The sequence below is a fragment of the Triturus cristatus genome, chromosome 4_2, assembly GCF_964204655.1.
Source record: "Triturus cristatus chromosome 4_2, aTriCri1.1, whole genome shotgun sequence".
Taxonomy (NCBI): domain Eukaryota; kingdom Metazoa; phylum Chordata; class Amphibia; order Caudata; family Salamandridae; genus Triturus; species Triturus cristatus.
In genome coordinates, this window is record NC_140586.1 from 362,077,883 (window position 1) to 362,091,476 (window position 13,594).

A 13,594-nucleotide genomic window follows, 5' to 3' on the forward strand; every position below is an offset into this window, starting at 1 on the left:
TAGAAATAGCCAGAGAGAGGGCTTGGTCCACTGCTGGAGGGAGAAGTTCTCCACTTCCCGGTAGGAGGAGTAAAAATGGTCTTCTGGAGAAGACATGATAGCAGAGGGTGTGAGCACAGAACAAATGCCCTTAAAATCCTTAAGGTAGCCCCCTCGCCGGTGCTCCAACAGCTGGGCTTTCCCCGAAGCTGTTATAAGAATAGACTGAGGCGCAATACCAATTACAACCCCCAGGTGGCGCTGGTCACTAACGTGGTCGTGTGTGGAAATCACCGCGTAGCAGTGTCAAAATTAGGCGAGAGTTGGTCGGGAATCAAGCGGACATTAAAGGAGTGACCGGATTCCCAAACGCACGTAAAGACCAGACGCGCCTGATAGGATCTCACCGCGCGCAGAGCGCACAGCGGGAGAAACTGCGAGGGGGAGAACACTCTCGGGCAATAGCCTGCTGCGCAGGGAATATGAAACAATACCAAGGCAATAATGCAAATAACGTGCACAAGAAACCGCTATACAAACAGCAACAACGTCAGATTAAGCCAATAATGTAAGGAATGCAATTAACTGACTAGCAGTGAAGAAACAGGATGCGGAAGGGACGTCACAATATTATATACGATGGACTGTGATATGATTGAACTATAGCTGCCTTGGAGACTACCCCCCCTAATGGTTCATTGGTTGTGTAGTCTTTTGTTTAATGATTGTTGTGTTACGTTTTCTTTGAACTGCTATGCAAATAAAGTGAGGAAAGATATGCATTATCCTCGCCTCCGTCCTGCCATAGAATTCATTAAACTTTATTCGATCTGATTTAGAAACATAGATCATAAAAGTGTACATAAAAACTGTAAATCCTCTTTCCTAATACAATACAGTGAGAATTAATTAAAACCAGTAGGTAAAAACGGGTGTTACAAAGACCAATTCAGCGCAACTTCAGGTTAACAGAATCGTAAAGTTCAATGTTTCGCAAGATCAATCTCATGTACTTCGTGCAAAATACGCAATAAGGGGTCCAAGTAAGATGTAACGCTCCAATACCTGACCAGTCTGCACTATATAAAACTGCAGAAAAACTTTTTCACACAGTTTTACCCACTTCTGTCATTGGGCTATATGTGGACTACATCTGGGTGATATTTGTGCTACATTTGGGCTCTTTTTTCTCTGGTGGCCATCTTGGGAGACTTATTTGTTATGAAGTTTCCTAATTTCCTCATTTACTGCAGTCTCCTCAGTAGGAAATGCTTTCAGTGTTCTACTTTGATTCCATCAAGAAGGCATTCAGATGTGTCACACATTTGCCATAAATTCAGAATGTTAGCACTCTAGTTGTTCATTAGATCTCTGCAGTAAAGCTACTGATCACCAGGGAGTTAACTGGAAGTCTACTGCTGGTATTGAAAGTGATTGTTTCAGTCTGCATGTCAGAATTTTCTAATGAAATAGAAGAGGATTTGAGATCTCACTTAAAACATGCCCTAATTTTTCTTTCTACAGCACTAACCATAATTTCTATGGCAAAATGAACCCCCTTATTTTGTTCCTTTTTAAATTAAATGTTTTAAGAGTTACCAGTTTATTCCAAACAAGATGGCTTCAGGTGTGCCATAATTTTGTCATAAGCAAGACTGTTAGCGCTCTAGTTGTTCTTTAGAACACTCTGGGAAGCTACAGTAGAACACAAAGGCATCAACTGACAGGCTGCTCCTGTTGAAATATAACAGGAAGATATTTGAGATCACACTTGAAACATGTCCTAATTTTTCTTTCTACAGCACTAACCATAATTTCTATGACAAAATGAACCCCATCATTTTGTTCCTTTTTAAATTAAATGTTTTAAGTGTTACCAGTTTATTCCAATCAAGATGGCTTCAGGTGTGCCATACTTTTGTCATACGTAAGGCTGTTAGTGCTCTAGTTGTTCTTTAGAACAACTGCAGTAGAACACAAAGTAATCAACTGACAGTCTCTGCCCTTGTTGGATGTACATGATTTACTAAGAATGACAGACTTCATTCTCACATGACTGAGAAAGATAATGTGAATTTACAGAAAATATGCTCTCATTTTAGCTTCAGTTTTCTCTCAAACATGATTCATGATATCCCAGCAGAAGGTTTTTCACAGGGCAAAATCACTTTAGAACACACCGAAATTCCTAAAAATAGTATGGTACTATCAACAAATGAATTCTAATGTAACTAAAGTCTGTTATCACCCTTTATAGTTCTCTTTTTGGTAACCCTCAAAATCTTTGATTCACTACAATGCATTTCAATGGGGTACTATCATGTATATTGGTCCCAAGATGGCTGTCAGCAATTCCAGGATGAAGTGCTGACAGCCAATCAGATCTCACGATGAGATGTGTCGTTAGGCTTCGCCCAGATATTGAAACTTTTTCTTTTTCTAATTTCTCATGAACTACTGAACGGATTTACACCATTTAAGAAAAAGGGATCTTTCTGAACCAAGGGCTATCTTTTCCGCAAATTTGGTGTAATTCCGTTCAGCAGTTCGGGCTGTAGCCGTGTCTAAAGTTTCCTATGGGAATTAACATGGAGAAAACACGTTTTGGGACCCCCCTTGCCGAATCACCCCGAAACTTTTAAGATAGGAGATGACGGGAGCGTCCCACGAGTTTTGAAAATTTTGCGAAGATTCGTCAACCGACGCCAAAGTTATTGGGAAAAGAATGTTACGATTTTCCTATGGATAATAGGTCCTAACTATAACTACCTACTGGCAATTTTTATATATAAAACAACGGAATATTATGTGGTAATCAATAAAGTCTGTAAAAAAAAAAAATGACACAAGTCCATCACCAACGATACCGGGACGTTAATAGATGGTTATCTAAAATGGCGAGGATCTTCTTCGTCATAGGCATAACGCTCACCTGCTAATTAAGAGGAAGGGTCATTGCCTCCAAGTCCTCATCATCAGAGTCCTGACATTTGACTTTTAATTGAGATGGACTATAAGCAGGGCCAAACATACTGTCATCCTCAGACTCCTGAAAGTCCAGCAGACACGCTTGAGGTAATGGAGATATTATTTGAAAAGTCCTGTATTTGCTTTGAAAGCCCCAAACTGATTTTTCCTTCCGTCGACGCTACCGTCGCTGATACCACCACCATTGGCAGAAACGAGGACAGCATCATCGACGGGGCGGTGGTAGACGGAGAAATCCGCCTTGGTGGTGGAAGACACGTCGACAGTGAAGGTCTCGTCTACGGTGATGGTCTCGTCGACGATGAGGCTGTCGTCAAAGTCAACTGCGGTCCCTGTCGCCATTTTGACCGTCATCGTAGTAGCCGTCGCTGAAGAAACCGTCGACGGTGTAGAAATCGCCTCTACCAGCGGCAATAGCTGTCAACGATGAAGCCGTCGACGGACAAGAAGATCGATCCCTCACTGGAGTCAAGGATGCATAGACCAGTGCAGAAGATGATTTTGAAGCCACTTCTTCAGATTTTTTGTGGCGTTTCTCCCCAGATTTATCCTGCTACAGAGATTTTGATCCTTTGCCCCCCTCCCGTTGAGAAGAGGAGCTGCCTTCTTTTCTTTTTCTGGAGGAAGAATGGGGTCTTTCCTCAGTCTCAGAGCCAGATTTAGAAAAAGCTTTTTTCTTCTGAAGCCAGAGGAGCAGTCTTCCTTCCCTACCCTCAAGGGTCTTGGCCGAGAAAGTTCGGCAGTATTTGCATTCCCTGGGCTTATGGTCATGGTGGAGGCAATAGAGACATTGCTTGTTGGGATCTTCAGAGAAAAGTCTGCATTTCCCACAAGTTTTACAGGGCCTAAACAACCCTTTTTATCTGGCATTTTGAAAGTCACAGAAACAAATACCTTGAGCTGGAAGTCAAAAGTTGAAGTACAAGTTACTTACCTTCGGTAACGATGTATCTAGTAGAGACGGTTCTAGCCGCAGATTCCTTAGCGTAGAATTATCCCCAGGCGTGAGACTGGACCCGGAAAACTTTCTTGCCCAGCATCTCTGCGCGCTGGGGGCGGAACCTCACAACTCCGCCCGACGTCCTCCGCAGGCGTGAAGTCAGCGAGGTCACATAGCCCCACCCCGGCGCCCCGACGTCAATTTTCTTCGGAGAACTTTTCCGCGCCACAACGCGGAGCCATCACAACAAAACTGAGAAGAGCATGGGAACAGTGTGCGAAAAAACCAGAGAATCAAAAGAGAGAAAAACAAAAGGCGAGAAACATCACCATACGGCACCAAGCACCAGAAGGCGATAACAGCAGGCCAGAGCAGGAAAAGAACAGAGCACCACTCGAAGGAACAACTGTACAAGCCAAGGCGAAAACATCAGGTGGCAGTAAAGCACCAGAAGACCAGAGCAGCGAAGCCATAGCAAGAAAAGCACAAAGCACCACTCCACGGAACCACCTTCCAAGCCAAGGCAAGAGCCATCCTGGAGGCACAAGCATTGGAAAGCGCCGTGAGAGAGAGAGAGAGAGAGAGAGAGAGAGAGAGAGAGAGAGAGAGAGAGAGAGAGAGAGAGAGAGAGAGAGAGAGAGAGAGAGAGTCTGCAATCACACCCACAAGGGGAAGGGCCACAAGCCCGGAACAGAGGAGCAACAGCAAGTCATTCGCAGACTACACAGCCAAGGATGGCCATACCACCTGAAAGGAGCAGGAAGTCAAAGGACAGCAAATCCATCCGCAGACCACAGTGTCAAGGAGGGCCATAACCCCTGAATGGATCCGAAGGTCAAGGGACAGGTAACCCCTCCACAGACTACACTGTCAAGGAGGGCCACAACCCCTGAAAGGAGTAGGAGGACAAAGGACAGGTAAAAGAACCCCTAACGAAGAAGACCGGTAGGGAACCAGAAACACTAACCACAAAGGGAAGAGCATAGGTAGGCCCTCACGCTGCAAAGAAACCAGCTAGAGGGAAACCTGACCGGAAGAACATGAAGACAAGCCACCCAGAGGGAGGCGCCTGCAGAAACCCAAGCAGAGTGTCCTCGCAGAATCGGGGAGGAAGGGCGGTCGTGAAGGAATCTGCGGCTAGAACCGTCGCTACCAGATACATCGTTACCGAAGGTAAGTAACTTGTACATCTGATAGAGACTACTAGCTGCAGATTCCTTAACGTAGAATAGATACCCTAGCCATACCCAGAAGGGAGGAGGGCCTGGGAGAGAACCCCTCCACCCGGAGAGACACAGAGCCCCAGCAGGGGACATGTCACAGGGACAAGAAGGGAAAAGCCAGGATATCCTAAGCCCCACCAAGGGAGAACCGCCCAATAACCCGCAGGGGCAGACAGTGCCCGAAAAGCCTCAAGGAACACAAGGACCACCTCAACCCTTAGGGAGAACAGGTAGAACCGGAGGCATGGCCCCCCTGAAGAAACACAGACACAGTGACAGAAGAGAGCTGAACACCCCCTAGTCGTAAGAAGCGGACAAGCCAGGGACGGCTTCACCGCCAACAGTGCAGACGGAAGAAGAAAGGCACAAGAGAACACATCAAAGGCCACAATGGTGCAGCAGAACAAACAGGCCTGCACAGGCAGGACAGCCAGCAGCAGACACCCCCACTGAACAGTGCACCCAGGACCAACTAGACGTCCGCCGAAGGCAGAGGCCAGGAGGGGCCAAGAAGGGCCAGGACACGCCCCACGAGAGAGGCCTGCACCCACTGACCCTCGAATGAAGAGGAACTAAGGAGAAAGAAAGCAGAAGCGCAAAACCGTGACAACAGACGGCCATGGATAGCAGGCCGGACCAGGCCCGCGACACAGCGATCCAGAAACACGGAAGGCCCGGGGCGCAACGCAAGCCACTCCAAAACCACCAGCATGAAGATTGCACTTGCAAGATACCGTGACGCCATGGAGAGCAGAAGTCCGAATGACGACTACACATCCCCAACACAAGATAAAGCTATATAATACCTACCAGTACCCCACATAGGGCATGTTACGTCCCAGAACATGGGAAACCTCTTGCGCAGCAGAGGACAAACAGAAGATCCTGCGGAGAAAAAAACGCAGATGACTTGCCAATCAGCCAATAATGAAAAGACAGAAGGCCAAAACTCAGGACCTACACGGCTTACCAACAGCCAAAACCACAAGTCAAAAAAGGGGGCCAGACCAGCAGCCAACAGCACCAAAGTCCTAATAAAAGGACCTGAAGGCATATGAACCACACAGAACACACAACCAGGGCTACTCAGTACAAGGCCCCAGTACAACAACGGAAGAACACCTCCCTAACACAGACCGACTCACAGGTCACTGAGGAGGAGGAGGGCGAAGCCCCGCAAGAAACCACAGAATGGCAGAATCCGCAGGGGCGTGGAACAAAAGAGTGCCATCAAAGGGAAGGTCCACCAACCGTTTCCTCACGTTCTCCGGGAACACACTATCCCAGAACCAGGCATGGCGACGAAGGGCCACAGAAGTAGCCATGGTACAACCAAGCACCTCCGAAACGTCCAGAGCCGAGCGAAGAATAAAGGACACCAGCTCCCGGCCAACCAACACATGGTGCCCTCCTGAGAAGTGGCAGACATAAGGGACTCCGCCGAATCCTACAAGCAAGAAGTGGCCCTTGCCAAAACACAAAGAGTGTTAAGGGCCCGCAAAGCCGCACTGGTGGAGGCGAAGATATAGCGCCCCCAGGAATCCAACCAGCGGGCCTCGCGTGACAGAGGGGACAGCACCGATGGCAGGGAGGGAAAGGCAGTCTGCAAAAGAGGGCCCCGGGTGGAGGGAAAGACAGATAGGGTCATGCGGTGCAGAAGCGGCTGGGGCACCGGGTCCCCCGTGGCAGGCCGCCCCCAGAAGAGACGTGTGAAGCGAAGCCTCAAAGGAAAGAAGCAGCTCCCTACCCCCATAACCCTGATGGAGGACCTACAGAAAATGATCTGTGGGGAAATGGGCAGCTGGATCGCCCATGCGTAAGATCCCCAACGCTGTGGAAACAGCCCGAGCAAAAGCAGCACCGGCCTCCGTAGGGCCCCGGGGAGGGGAAAGTAGTTCCTCGGTGGGCTATGGCTGCAAACTAAGGCGGCCGTCCCCCAGACCAATTGGAGGAAGGAAAGGCCAAGTCCGAAAAGGAGGAGGCGGGGTGGCCCAGGAATGGGGAACCTGAGGTCCTTCCGGCAAAGACTGTGGGCACGGCGACGCCGATGAGCCGTCTTTGGAAGACGCCGGGGAAAACTCTACAACGCGGTGGCCCGTCTCCGGAGAAGACGAGACCAACAAGCGCCGAACCTCTGGGGAAGAGGGAGCGTCCGAAGACGACCGGACGGCGGGCCGGCGCTGTAGAGTCCGCGACCGGTATCAGGTCAGCGCCAAAGGGGACACCGGAACGACCTCCGCCACAACTCGCGGCGCAGGAGACCGGAGCTGGGTCGGAGTTGGGGTGGCTAAGGAACGGCGCCGAAAAGGCGTCGACTCGACCTCCGACGAGGCAGCCGCCTGTGTGGAGGGACGCGGGGGACCCGGGGTCACGCCCCGACCCCTAGCCGGCCCCGCCAGCAGTCGCCGGCGCCCGAGCGGCGTCACCTCGGACAAGACTGCCGCCTGCCCAGTGGACCGAGGGAGACTCGAGGACACGCCCGAGTCCCAGCAACCTCCTGCAACACAACAGGGACCCCCGCGGGGGTTTGCGGCGAGGCAGAGGCGCCTGGGTCCGAAGGAGGGAACCCCGAAGGACGGCACCCCGACAGCCCCACATCCTCCGAATCTGGATCCGAACCCGCCAGCGACGCCGCAGGAGACCCCGCAGGCGGCAAGGGACCCGCAGACGTCCCAGGAAGTGAAGGAAGAGCCAAAGAGGCCTGCAAGGCCGCCGCATAGGCCTCCATCCGAGGAATGGCGATGCGCGGGCTGCACCACCCGCAGAGAACCGACGCTCCCAACAGGCCGAAGACTGGGCCTCTGGGACAAACTGCGACACTTACCAACAGGTGAGCGAAGCCCTTGCGGCCAGGGAGAGGGACGATGTCAGAAACAAAGGCGGCGGTTCTTGAAGCCGTCCGCGGGGGACGGACGCGGCGACGACGCCAACCTGGACATGCGTGCCGACAGGAGCTTTATCTGGCGCTCCCGCCGGGACTTCGGCTTCATCTGCTGACACGCCTCACAATCCGTGGAGTCGTGGTGCTCCCCCAAACACCACATATAGATGGGGTGAGGGTCCATTGCTGAAATCTGGCGCGCGCAAGACGAGCACGTTTTAAAGTCCGAAGGCATTCGCACACTGTACCCAAGAAAAACAAGAAAAGAAGGCCTGAACAGGCCAGGACACAATCCAGGTCCGCATTGCACGCGTTAAAGAAGAAAACTTACGTCGGCGCGCTGGGGTGGGGCTTAAGTGACCTCGCTGACGTCATGCCCGCGGAGGACATCGGGCGGAGTCGTGAGGTTCCACCCCCCGGCACGCAGAGATGCTGGGCAAGAAAGTTTTCCAGGTCCAGTCTCACGCCTGGGGATAATTCTATGTTAAGGAATCTGCGGCTAGAAGTCTCTATCAGATAAAAAATACAACTGTCACAGAGCAGAGCTCTGAGAGACTCCCAATCACACAACGTGTGGTTAGAAATCTAAGGTGTGGTGGCTCTGTGGAGAGGGTTACTCTGAGGTCTCTGCTGTGATTGGCTGAACTTTGGATGTCATAAAATGAGGTTGAAAGAGTACTCAATTGAATATTTCTTTCTATGGAGGTCTGTGGTAATGTATTCAGTACTACTATTTCTACTGTTACCGTGGGACTCCCACCATGACGACGGGGAAGATTCAAGCATGTGAATCTATAAAAGATACAATACTGGAGAACTATTGTTCCAAGACAAAATCCCAGGATAGGATTTTATTCATTCTAATCCTGCTCCAATTGGCATATCCTTTGTATTTTACAATATTCGGTGTCTTTATCCAAGTGCAGCACATGCAGGTGTTCTTTTATATTTGGCTGGAATTTGTGGTAGAGGGGTTGATTAAGAGAAGCCCCTCCTGTGAGAAAACGTTCATATTTTGGAGCAGACTGCTTGTAAGTGACCAGCAACATCCTCATAGATTCATCTCCAACCTAGAATGTGTAGGACAAAAGAAAAAGTTACTTACCTGTGGTAACGATCTATCTATTAACTTGTAGATTCCTTACATTTAGAACAACCCCCAGGTATTAGAGTGGATCCAGAAGCTTCAATGTTGTTAAGTCGACGGTAGAGGGTGCTGGACTCAGTAGGACCCAGAAGTTGCCTTAGTTTAACTCCAATTTTTCCAAGTCTTCGATGCGAGACGGCAGATTCACATCGATGAAGGATTGCAATACCAAAATAAGCATATTTTGAGATCTCTTTAACTTTACCTATAACTCATCCATCAAATGGGGAGGCAGGCGGGTCGGTGAGGAATCTGCAGGTAGACAGACTATCCACCAGAAAGATTTGTACCGCAGATACGTAATCTTATCTTCTGATGGATTTACTACCTGCAGATTCCTCACACGTAGAACAGATTTCTTAGCAAAACCCTGCTCAGGAGGCAAGTTGATGGAATTTTAGACAAGGAACTCTTGCAGAAGTGTCCCTCCCTACACACCTCAGAGTCCAGCCAGTAGTGCTTTGCAAGGTGTTCAAGGAAGCCCATGTTGCCACCTTACAGATTTCTGCAATTGGGACCCTCTGGAAAGTGCAGAAGTGGTCGACTTAGCCCTGGTGAAATGGACTCTGATCCCTTCAGGGGGCTCTTTCTTGGCTAAGGCATAGCAGGTCTTGATACAGAGGATGATCCAACATGAGAAAGCCCATCCTGATGAATTGGCATCCCTTTATAGTATGTCTGTCGGAGAGCACCACCATTTCAGGGAATGTTTTGCTTTGGGAGAGAATGCAATCTTGTCCTTCCATTTGTCTGAGTATTGATCCCACTAATCCTCAAGACATTCTTGTAGTTGTCTCATGTGGAGATGGGCGTTTGGGATCAAAATGCATGAAGCCATTCAGCCGAGGAGAGATGACACTGTTCTCACTGTGGGATGAGATACTTTCATGAAAGAGCAACTCTTCAAACGGATTGATAACAGTCTCTCCTCCGAAGGATACACTCTTGCTTGTATGGTGTCGATGGTGGCACCTAGATAATGCAATCACTGGGCTGGAGTAGCGGTCAATTTGCTGTAACTCACGTACAGTCCTAATCGGTGGAGAAGATTGCTCGTCAACTGATAATGAAGTTGGGCTACTTGTGGTGTTGACGCCTTGACCAACCAGTCTTCTAGATATGGATAGACGGATACCTGGAGTTTTCTGAAATGTGCAGTGACCACTGCCGTGCATTTCAAAAAAGTTCTGGGGGCTTTGAGGCCATATGGAAGTAGTGATTGTGACCTACGACAAACCTCAAGAACTTGAGGTCCTTCCCGGCTACTGGAACAGGAAAGTACTCACTTTGGAGGTCTATCAAACAGAGCCAGTTCCCTCAGTGTATTTGTGGATAAATCTGATGCCGTTCAAGCATTCAGAACATTTCTCTCCGAATCCAGCTAACTAGGGGGGCTGTCTTCAGATCTAGAATGGGTCTGAATTAGTTTCTAGGGCCTTTCTTTTTTACCAAAAAATAACAGGAATAAATCTCTGTGCCTCGTTGTTTGGGAGGAACAAACTTTACCGCTTTTTTTGCAGAAGGATGGTCACTTCCGAGCGCAACATCTGCAGATGTTGACTGGATGGGTTTGTTGGGATATTTGGCAGAGGGCTGGTAAACCTGGGACAATGCCTATTCTGTACAATATTTAAAACCCAAGCATCTTTCATGATGCACTGCCACTCTGTCATGAAATGAGATACAGTTTCCCCTACCGCAGTGGAAGACGTAAGAGTGGGAAGCAGAGATTCATTGCTTGGAGCTTGCTGGAGGCTTTCCTGCTTGAGTAGGCTAGTGGCTAGGTTTTCCTCTGGGTTGACGACGTTGATGTTACTGTTAAGACTTTGTTGCAGCTGATGGTGGTGACCTTGGTACCATTGAGGGGTTTGAACCCCCTGCGGGTAGAAACATTGTTTATAAGGCTTGTAGGTGCGTTTATGTTGTTCCTTTTTCTTCTCAAAGCCTACTGCCTTCAAGGTCTCCATTTCGGATTCCATCCGAGCCATCTCATCATCAGTATGACTGTCGAATAAGGAGGACCCCAAGAAGGGAAAATTAAGAATACACTGTTGAGATTCTTGTTATAGGGCTGTAAAATGAAGACAAGAGTGCCTTCTTAGGGCCAAACCATGACAGTACCCGTGGGCAGCCAGTGATAAAGATTCCGTAGCAGCACTAATAACTTGGATGGAGACCATCATCCCTCATTTACCACCTCAAGCAAGTTCTCTTGTCAATCTCTTGGGAGGTCTTCTGTAAACATTTGTGAGGAGTCCCACAAGGCTCTATCATATCTGCCCAGCAGGGCCAACGCACTTGCTGCTTTCATTGTGGTGGCGGTTGTGAAACACAAATCTTGAGCCCCACTGAGTATAACTTCATACTCTCTTTGTCTGGTGAGACTGTAGACAAAGGAGTAGTGGAATGCAGTTTCTTTGCCGCAAGGATGACCACAGAATCAAGGGTCTGAGCGAAGAAACAGCGGGTCCTGCCCTCGAGGTCAATACCTATTTTGTAGCCTCGACAGAGCTGACTTGGTTGAAGCCGGTGTAAGGAACAGCTCCATGGTTTGTTCCATTAGACCCGAAATCAGTGGTAGAAGAGGTCTGGACTCTGTCCAGTGTGAGGGGAGCCGATGGCCTCCCTCACCTTTAAAAAAAACACGGCCTTAGGGGATGAGGTCCCCAGGGCCTAATAAGGTTCGGTGAGGGGGGTGAAGCGACCTGCTCCCCTTGAAATTTTTTTTAAAAAAAAGGTTCTGGGGGATTGGGTGCCCAGGACCTAAGGAGACGGGGGAAGGGGGGGGGGGGGGGATATGGGGCTCACGTTTTTTGTAAGTTTTGGCCCCCCTCCTAAAAAATAGCCATGGGGGATGGAGTCTCCAGGGCCTTAGGAGGCTTGGGGAGGGGTTCATACGGCCCCCTCTCCCCTTTAAAATATATATGGCTATGGGGGATGTGGTCCCCAGGGCCACATGGTCCGTCTCCCCTTTAAAATATATAGGGTCCGGGAGAATGGGGATCCCAGGGCAACATGGCCCCCACTCCTTTAAAATATACATGGCCCTGGAGCCTTTTCTTTAATTAGGGGAAAGGTCAGCGCAACCCTCATCCCCACGCCTATTATGGCCCTGGGGACACCATCCCCCAGAAACATATATATTTTAAAAGGGAGGAGGCAACGTGGCTTCCCTCCCCGTTATTATTGGTATCGCCGCAGGAGATGGGATTCCTGAAGCCTAATTAGGCTTGGGGAAGGGGCCGCGCGGCACACCCCTTTTTTCTTGTATTTGGCCCCAGATGGGGTCCCTGGAGCAAGAAGGGAAAACTTATGCTGGGCACGGCAAAGGGATTGTGCAGTGTGGGGTTGGCAGCCTGCTGGGGAATTGTCATTAGAGATGCCATTTGAGATGTCATCAGTGATATAAATTAAGTCATAGAACATGTCACGAGTGATGTAATATGCTAAAGTTATAGTTTGGAATTCCAGTGGTTTTTTGTTTTTTTTAGTTAAAATTGTTATGTTGGCACATAAATATAACATTAATTAAACCTTTGTTTTTTCCAGCGAATGAATGAATGAATATATATATATATATATATATATATATATATATATATATATATATATATATATATATATATATATATATATATATATATATATATATATATATATATATATTCCAAAATCCACAGCTGGGCGATGGCAGTTCCTTCCCCACCGTTTCAACAGCATACGAGGACACCGACCGTGAATAAGTACAACTTCTTTGTTTATTGTTTGTAAAATGCCGCCATAACGTTTCGGCTCCTCCGAGCCTTGATCACATGACAATGTGACATTGGCAATCCACAGTTTTTAAAGTGACAGGGCTTATTTTAAAATCAACCACATGACAGAACCAGTAATAGATATAGTAGACATACTATGGCAATGAATTGTCCTCAACTCTTATAAGTGCATGATCATCCTGATGTTTTCTAAGTACGTTATGGTCCGCTTCAATATTTGTCCAAATATTAAAATATTGTTAATAAATATGTGCAAATTTCGCCAGTGTGTAAAAGCAACAGTAATTGTGCCTGGAATGCACTGTGGATATGCGCATATTATGATAACAGTGTAAACAATATATATTTGCTAAATTGCATACCTTGCTAGATTAGACCCTTAACAAGACTCCTCACTGAATAAAATTACATCATTCGTGGTGTCATGAACATTAAGGGATCCATCAGCGCAACCATAATACAAGTGACGTTAATAGACAGCATATCATACTTAATAATATACATTGCGATCATCAATTATTACGAGCGGTACCATCGCCTATGGTCATTTTGTAATCATACACATCTTGTGCACTCTATATATGTCCGATTATGCTAAAAGTACCTGTGTCAGGGATGAAGTGTGAGGATTGTGTGCCCTTCACCTTGGTTTTCAATTCT

General features: G+C 48.1%; 1 protein-coding gene across 9 annotated transcripts in view; it reads right to left on the minus strand.

Annotated features, from left to right (window-relative positions):
* TDRD5 (tudor domain containing 5) overlaps positions 1-13,594 on the minus strand; it is a 1,318,580-nt gene that overhangs the window by 95,198 nt on the left and 1,209,788 nt on the right. The gene's annotated exons all lie outside the window — the stretch shown is intronic.